Raw genomic sequence first — 9,698 nt, 5'->3', positions numbered from 1 at the left:
AGGAGCGCTACAACAAGTCATCACAGGACAAGATGCGTTGTCGAACGGACCTTTGGGATCCTCAAGTCAAGGTGCAGGTGCCTACATAAGTCAGGAGGAAGTTTGCAGTATGACCCCAAGAAGACTATGAAGATTGCGACTTCTTGTATGCTCCTGCACAACTACTGAGTGGATCGCTGCAGAAGAAGTAACAGTTCAGCCTGTGAGAAACAACAGACTGATTCCTGGTCAAGTTGTCAGGCAGGAATTTATTAGAAACTTCTTTTCCTGAGTACAGGTATGCATATATGTAGACCTTGCAGTTAGTAATAGATTACTTTCAAATGTGAATGTGCATAAGAACAAAACAAGAAGTCATAATGGCCACATGTTCGGCATTCTTGATCATAATTTATATGGCGATTATTATTAATATGTAATTAATATCAGCTTACACCTGCAGATTGCATATGGTGCACCGGTGGCCGAGTGGTCAGCGTGTGTACGTGGTGATCCAGAGGACTCTACTCCCACCGCAAGACGCTGAGAGTTTTCAACCATTGACAAGTGGCGGAGGGTTACCAACATGCTGCCCGGCAGATCTTCAGTCAACCCTAACTTCAGCGTCTTTGATCAAGAGGGGCACCACCTCCACACCACTCATTCTTATCACCTAGTTTGATACCCTACTTGTCCATCTCACTGTTCTCACATGCCCCATGTATCTCAGCATTCTGCACTCTTGGCTCCATGTCATCCTCTCCAACTTGTTGGTTCGTATAGCATAACCGGCCTCACATACATAGAAGTGTTCAATATACCTAGGCTATAATATTATATTTAAGGACTCTTATACGAGGTATCGCCCCAGACAGAGGTGTCGAAGTAAGTCTGTCTGATGGTAGGCTGGCTGACTGCTGTCGGGACCTGCCAGCATGCCCTGGGGGTTGTGTGCGGGAGGAGGAAAGAGGGAAAAGGACAAATGGTGTGTGTGTCATTATCAGGGGTAACCACGGTGGAGTGCAAACACTCAGTAGTTGTAGTCAAGGCTTAATTAAGTTGATGAGTGGTGTTAGACTGAATGAGCAGGTTTTTTACCACATGTTAGTGGGAACACTTGATAGGTTTTGTTTGTGTGTTGGTGCTACTTGTTTCTTGTGTTTACATGTTAGTTTATAATTAGACTGAGTTCTAAGTGTTATGAGCGACAATTTAGTCTTGTATGGCTGAATCCTGTCCCTTGACCCTTAATTCATCATCAGAATCTTTAAACAAATATATTTACCTTAAGTAATATTCTTAAAGTCACGCTGCCCATATTATTTGGCAGATGATAACCCTGTATGCGATAACGGTGCCTTATAAGACTTCGTAAATAAACTACTAATTTTACTCTCTGGTTTAAGTGATCAACAATTAATTCTACTTTGAGGTATAATTAACCAACATTATTAAGGAGTGCCCATGCCAGGCACGACATTAAGAATATTTTTCTGTTGACCAGCAGACTTACTATAGTCAAACCATTTCAAAATGTCTGTTGAGGCAGTGGCTTCTGCAGGTCCTTTCCTCCCTTCTGCTTTGCCACACAGTTCCAATTACCTATTTCCTCTGTTTCCTGTCCCCTCTTTCACAAACTGGGCACCTGTAATGCACCCCTACTTGATTTACATTTCTCAGCCCTGAGCATCTCTTTGTGGCACCACTTAACACTCCCTGTGCACAGGGCAGAGTTAGTAGCCATTTCTCTTCCACACCAACTACCTTCCTGTATATATGATTTCTCAGTAATTACTTATTTGTTGTGCTGTATTAGCTGTTACGTGCTACATCAAGCTGTAATATCTACCCAAGCTGCGGGTTAATCCAATAAAAAAAAAAAGTGAATGACTAAGTCATGTGTTATTATTCCCAAGCTCCATTGGCAATGGCGAGTACACATATAACTGAAGCATATTACACATTCATTGAACACAATTAAAACTAACTACCCTAATCAAATTAAATCTAACCTAACCTGATCTGACCTAATTGAACTAAATATAAGGTAACCTGGCCAAAATTAAATAAATGGAAATAAATATGATATCAATTTGCAAAATATACCTGAGGAACAAAAAGAGAAAGAATGACAAGAATTGAACTATGAAACAAGAATTGTTGGCTTCAAGATGACCTCAACTGACTAAGAATGACAATTAAAATCTACGCAATGTGACAGGTCAGAATTGAGTCTTGAAAATGATTTCTGATGATGAAGGATGACATGATCTACTGAATGACAACAATTGCCTGCTTTGAAAATTACCTCAGCTGAAATAATATTGCATGCATTTAACCTTTTTACATCCCTCTCCAACATCCTATTCCATTCGGTCACAACTGTTACCATAATCCCCTTTTCTCTCATATACATCACTCAAGTAGCATGTGCTCAATCATATCGTCACCCCCCCTTTCACCCATACATGAATGTCACACCTTTCTTCCCCCCATCAGGCACCCGTGCTCACACCTGCCTCTCCCTTGTCCATCGCCCTTGCCAGGCCGGCCCCCAGGACTTGCCTCTCCTGAGCACTGTCAAACCTCTTCCTTAGCTCCCTCATCTCACTCCTCAATGCACGTATTATGCATTCCTGAGCCTCTAACTTCCTCTCGTACCCACACATAGCATACGTTGTTCACCTCTAACCCACACCTCTTTGCCGCGCCTGACAACTGCCCCAGTTCTAAAATCTTGACCGTCGTTATTTCCTGCACGGCAACCTCCTCTCCGGCCAATACTCACTAGTCTTCCCCATCTTAGCTTGGCTGTACGGACTTGAGGAAATACTGACTCGCGGTAGTTTTCGTCTCTGGCGCCGGTTTTTTGCAATCACCTTCCTTGATCCTGATTGGCTGTCTTTTTTTGTTTCACTGATTTCCATTGGTTGCATCCACTTCAGCTGGTGAGCTGCCCGCCCTCTACCGCCTCACTCGTGAACCATAGGGCTGACCCTTAGCACGCCGCGGCGACCGCGCTGTGTATCGCTGCAGAGGAGGATCCTAGCGGGGAGCAAACTTGCGACGCGACCCGTGACTTACAACCGTCTCCGGGGATAAGTTACCACCACCTTTGAGCATCCGGCGCCCGGTCACTGGTGTATTATTAAGAGAGACAAGGGTAGCAAGTAATTAATTGACATTGAACAATTTTTTATTCAGTATATACTTTCTTAGTAGGAAAAGTAAAGATTTGCTGCTAAATACTAAATAGATATAGTTTCCTTTACAGGAAAAAAAAAAAAAAGATAAAAATATGTTCCAAAAGAAATATATATATATATATATATATATATATATATATATATATATATATATATATATATATATATATATATATATATATATATATATATATATATATATATATATATATATATATATATATATATATATATATATATATATATATATATATATATATATATATATATATATATATATATATATATATATATATATATATATATATATATATATATCTATATATATATATATATATATATATATATATATATATATATATATATATATATATATATATTTTTTTTTTCCTCTGATACCACAAACTTATCTTAGTGCCTTCCATCTATCTGATCTAAATGATGAAAGAAAGCATAATCCTGGCTGTTATATCTTTTACATTTTGCATAAATATCACATGTGTATAATGTATTTCAAATGAAACAAAAAGTGTTCTTTTACACAGACAGTAACTAAAATTCAATGTGTTTACATTTTATAAACTTGTAGCCAAATTGAAGCTCATACATCTTGTTGCATCTTTTTTCAACAGTGTTTATAATTTTCAATGCACAATATTTTTTTTAGTAAATATCTAACAATATTAGAATTGTTCAAAAGTGTAATCATTTCTTTCCTTATGTTAAAAAAAAATCAATAAATAATGCAGGTATCATGTGTATAAGTATAATAACCTTTTCATACATATTCGGGCCAAATCATTCCCACAGCAAAAAAGAGAAAAATCATGTTTTATACATAAACACAAATAAATACATTACCTAACAACAAATTAAATATGAATGAACAAAAACACAAATATCAATTATATATATATATATATATATATATATATATATATATATATATATATATATATATATATATATATATATATATATATATATATATATATATATATATATATATATATATATATATATATATATATATATATATATATATATATATATATATATATATATATATATATAATATATATATATATATATATATATATATATATATATATATATATATATATATATATATATACAGGGTATGGTAAGGCACCCATCTTGTACTTCAGCTCCCCCCTTCACCTCGAGCTAGATCTGCCACTGAGGGTTTATCGTTACCAAAAGAGTGTCAAAGGTTGCCATACCTTTTCTGAAAGCCTGGAATCTCAGCTTTTAATGACATGTGATGGCCATCTGAGAAGCGTAGTTGTTACAAGTTATCACATAATGTAAACAAAGGTTGCAAAAATTATGCGTGAACCAAAGCAGAACAGGTCGACGGGTGATTTGGACCTTAAGGTGGACCAGGGTGATTTGGACCACCTACTTTCTTTGGGCTCTAGTTTCTATATAAATGGAAGTTATGCTGTTTTGCATATCCCATGTAGTTGAGCAACTATTCTAGCATTTTGAGTGTGATTATGGACCCATAAATCGATGAGTAACAAATGATGAAATAAAAATGAATGAGATGAAAATGTTGACAAAATTAACTTCCGGCGAACTTTGTTTACAAAAACAGCTGCTTCGGTGAACTTTGTGATGACGCACGGTAAGAGTCGCAGAATATCCTTAAAACTTGCAATCTATATAGTTTTTTTCCTCTATCTTATCATGGAATTATCATAAAAGTCCTAACATCACTTGCTTTTTTCATATTCATGTTCAGTTTTGCACCATAATCACCCCAGTGATGAAAACATGTCCGGGGTGATTATGGGCCAGCTGTAAAGCCCATTGGGAGAGAGTTAGTTGGTAATGTACATTTTTTCTTTCAATTCAGGTTACTGAAAGCAGCCTAGAGGTGACTATTTTTAAGTGTGCTACCAATTATAAGTGTGACAGGCAACATGCCTAGAAAATATATAAGAAAAAACAGCAAAGACCCAGAAACAAAAGCGAAGATTAAAAGATGCAATACAAGGTGTTAGAAACAAACTATACACTGTAAGTATCCTGCTAAGATGTTCAAAGTCAGTAAAACAACCCTCTTAAGACATCTGAAAAACAATGTGAGTGATGACAACTGAGGGTAGTGAATCTGATAAGCCAAAATGTGCTGGAAATCCATTCAACCTCCCAAAAGAGTGTGAAGAGCAACTTGCAGTGTCTAACAGTAATGACAAAATGGAGCTTTGGGCTTGCTCCTAGTGAGTTATGTGATTATGTGAAACAGTTTGTGACAGAAAAGAAGAAAGAAGAATCTTAAGTTGGTGATTACATAAGAAAATATTGCAGATTCAAAGACAAAAGGCCTGGTGAAGATTGGGTCTACTATTTCTTGAAAAGATTTTTTTGTGTGTGTGAAAAAGGCATCAACACTTGAAAAGGGCTAAAAAGAGTGCAGTTAGTGATCCTGAAGTCACTTACAGTTTCTACAGTTAAGTTGAAAATGAATTCAAGAGACTGGGAATTTCAAACATGCCTGAGTGTATATGGAATGCAGATGATTTTTTTTTTTTTTATTTATTTTTTTTTTTTTTACTGTGAGATCCAAGTCATGTCATAACCAAATTACATTTGTTGTTAACCTCTGGATATGACAAGCTAATATTTTCGAAGGAAATTAATGATTTTTATATTGGTCCATAATCACCCCAGGCTGGTCAACAATCACCCCAGAGTATTGTCTAAATCACCCCAATTTTTTGTACAATGTGGTCCATACTTTTTTGGGATGTATCTTTATAAGTTACAGTGGAAATTAGTTTTAACTCCAGTATTACATAGGCAATGACTCACTTATATTTGCATTGAATAGTCTTTTTTTTTTGTGTTTCAATAAATATGGGAACTAAATCAAAGTCTGTCAAAACCTGCTCTGAATCACCCCGGTCGACCAATATCTCAAAATCTAAAAATGGTACAACAAATGAGGCATGGATTCCTATCTTTTAGGGCATGGCAAACCAAATATGACAAGATATTTGATCTTTTGGCATGGTCAATCACATCTTTTTTACTTTTTTGGACAAATGATATCACATTTTCTGAGAGCCTGGAATCTCAGCTTTTTAATGAGATATGATGGCCATCTGAGAAGCGTAGCTGTTACAAGTTATCCCACATAATGTAAACTAAGGTTACGAAAATTAAGCGTATAAACCAAAGCAGAACAGTAAGATATCTCAAAATTTAAAAAAAATTATATAACAACAAATGAGGCATGGATTTCAATGTTTTAGGGCATGGCAAACCTAAATATGACATTGGCACTGCTATATAAGGTCAATCACATTTTTTTACTATTTCGCACAAATGATATCATATTTCTCTCTATTTTCCCAGTCCATAATTTTTGTAAAGACAGATGTATACATTCTTGAAATACCAATGAAATGCTCTTTCAAATGATATATAACATTTGTATAATATACATTCATAATAATAATAATAATAATAATAATAATAATAATAATAATAATAATAATAATAATAATAATAATAATAATAATTACTAATAATAACAATAATAATGAAAATATGTTGTAGGCATTTACTATGTAGGTACATGTTCTCATATCCCAGAATTACAAGTGTTCAGTGAAATCAAGACAAGAGCATTGTGTTTTATCTTTTTTCAGGTGCAAGATCAGTAAATGGCATGGAGTATTCACAGCTCACTTGACATGTATGCATATTTACACCCAAATGAATGATGACATGCAGCTGATGACGCAAATCATAATTTCCAAGGGTGTAGATATGCATTAGGGTGACACTTATTTGTCGACTTATGAATTTCAACTGGGACGAGCAGTCAGAATGTTCCATTTGCTCAAAAAACACAGTGTAAAATATTTTTGAAAAATATTTCTATTTAGAGGTCGCTCAATGAGCTTAAAGTTTAACATTTTTCAAAATTATGTTACTATGGTTCTTGACTTATAATTATAATTCATAATTAAATTTTGGCTAGCATTTTAAGTAGAAGACTAATCAACACAATAGAAATACCAATTTATGCACAAAAAACAAATTAAATAAAATCAAAGTAAGGCACAGCACCCACTCTGTATGTCACGTTATTAGAAATAAATAATGAAATACATGAATAAGATGTAGCCTAGCAACCACTCTGCATGCCATGTGATCTATATCATACAAATACTTATCTATATATATATATATATATATATATATATATATATATATATATATATATATATATATATATATATATATATATATATATACAAACACAATATGGTATGGTATGGCGCCCATCTTGTATATTAGCCCCTCCTTCACCTGAAACTGGATCTGCCACTGTTCATTAATGTCATAAAAAAATCCTGTAGAATTTGGGAACAGCCTAACACTGACTCACTACAGCTTCCGATATGCCGTGGTATCTACAGTAGTTGCTTGGGTGATGCTTTGAGAGACAGATGCACAGTCACTTCCCTCTCTACTATAAGCAGTTCTACACTGCAGCCTTGACAATAAGCCCCCCCACCCCCTACTGGTACCATGGCATCTGGAACCAGAGCTATGACAAGTGTCACCCTATTTGATTCATTCGAGTCTACTATCATGGGGAGCATGCTGCCAACATGTAAACAGGTGCTTCATTACTATCTCTACCTCCATCTTAACCAGATGATGACGACAAAGGAAGCAGAGGCGGAAACGATCAAACTAGTGAGTACCTTATGGGATCGAGCACGTATTCCAATACAGAAAGTGCAGCAAGCAAGAGAGAAAGTTGTACGACTGCATGATAACTGGAAAAGTCTAAAGAAGAACAAAAACAGGCAAACAGAAAAACAACAGAAGAACGAGAATGATTTCCTTCTGTCCCTTGATCGCCTCTTTGACATTGCACATGAAGATGCAATTTCAATGATTACAATCGCCGAGGACAGGGAGTTTCTAGGAGCACAGAGGGAGGAGGTGCGCAGGGGCACAATGGCAACAACACAGGACATGTCTCTTGCACGTTGAGAAGAACAAGGAGAAGAAAGAACAGCGAATGAAGCGCTCTCAAGCTGAAAAGCGTAAACTGGAAGAAATAACTGAACTCGTATCCAGCTCTACATCAAGTTCCAGCAGCTCCAGTCCCATTCATTCCCCTTTTCAGTGTCGTGGTGCAGAAGAGGCTGCTGACAGCTGTGTTGCAGGGCCACCTTCAGTTGTCATACCCCCAGTAAAGTGCACCAGGAGCTCGAAGAAAATCAGGAATGGACAACTCTCAGCCTTGATGGATAGAGCCAAGATATCCGATCGTGCAGGAGTTCATGTGCTTGCAGAAGCTGCAAAAACCCTAGGTCATGACCCCAAAGAGCTGGTGTTAAACTGTGAGTTCTTCTGGCGAGACCAGATGAGGTTTCGTGCAGAAGCTACCAAAGAAATTAAAAATTTGTTCAGGCCTTTGGTGCCACTGGTTGTGCACTGGGATGGCAAGATGGTGCAGACAATGGCAGGTGGTGCTGCAGCTACAGGTGACTGACTTTCTGTTCTGGTATCAGGATATGGCGCTGCAAAGCTATTGGGAGTCCCAATCCTTCCCAGTGGCACTGGACAAGCAATGGGCGATGCTGTGATGGCTGCTCTCGAAAACTGGAGAGTAATGGATCGCATTTCTGCCCTATCCTGTGACACCACAGCTTCGAACACAGTGATTTCGGCAGGGGCATGTGCCATAATTGAGCAACGGCTCAACAGTAGAGTTCTTCACCTCGCTTGTCGTCACCACATCATGGAATTGGTGTACAAGAAGGCATTTACAGCATGCATCGGCCATTCCTCTAGGCCTGATATTTCTCTCTTCAAGTGATTTCAGACCAAGTGGAAGGACTTTGACAAATCTCTGCCTGAGCCGTTCACAGACAATGACATGCCTCCACATCTTGAACGTGGCAATGACCTCATGATTGAGTTCAACCAACTACTGGAAGAACACATGCCACGAGACGACGACAGGGAGCTACTTGAGCTATCTATAATCATCTTGGGTGGACAGCCAAGGTGTGGGATTAGGATATTGCGTCCTGGTGCCCTTCACCGTGCCCGCTGGATGGCAAAAATCATCTACGCCATCAAGATCCACCTGTTTCGAAATTCAGAGCATTTTCGCTTCACTGCAAGCGAAAAATATGGAGTTCACCGATTCATCACTTTCAGCATCTCGACGTACATTGTGTCTTGGTTTCGCACACCATCTCCAGCTGCAGCCCCGGCACAAGACCTTCGATTTCTTAAGATGCTGGTATCTTACCCTGAAAAGGTAGTGGCCAAGGCGACAGCTACAGTCTTTGGGCGTGTAAAGGTGTGGAATAGTTAACGATATTTAATGTAAGAATGTATGTGTCGAAACACAAGCTCAGTGCCTTTGCTAGGATGTTATGGAACACGTAGGTGCTTATGGCTATGAGAACAGAAGCTTGGCTGACACTAAATCAGCAAATGATG

Source organism: Eriocheir sinensis, unplaced genomic scaffold (genome assembly GCF_024679095.1).
Source record: "Eriocheir sinensis breed Jianghai 21 unplaced genomic scaffold, ASM2467909v1 Scaffold965, whole genome shotgun sequence".
Taxonomy (NCBI): domain Eukaryota; kingdom Metazoa; phylum Arthropoda; class Malacostraca; order Decapoda; family Varunidae; genus Eriocheir; species Eriocheir sinensis.
This window is presented reverse-complemented; position numbering follows the sequence as displayed.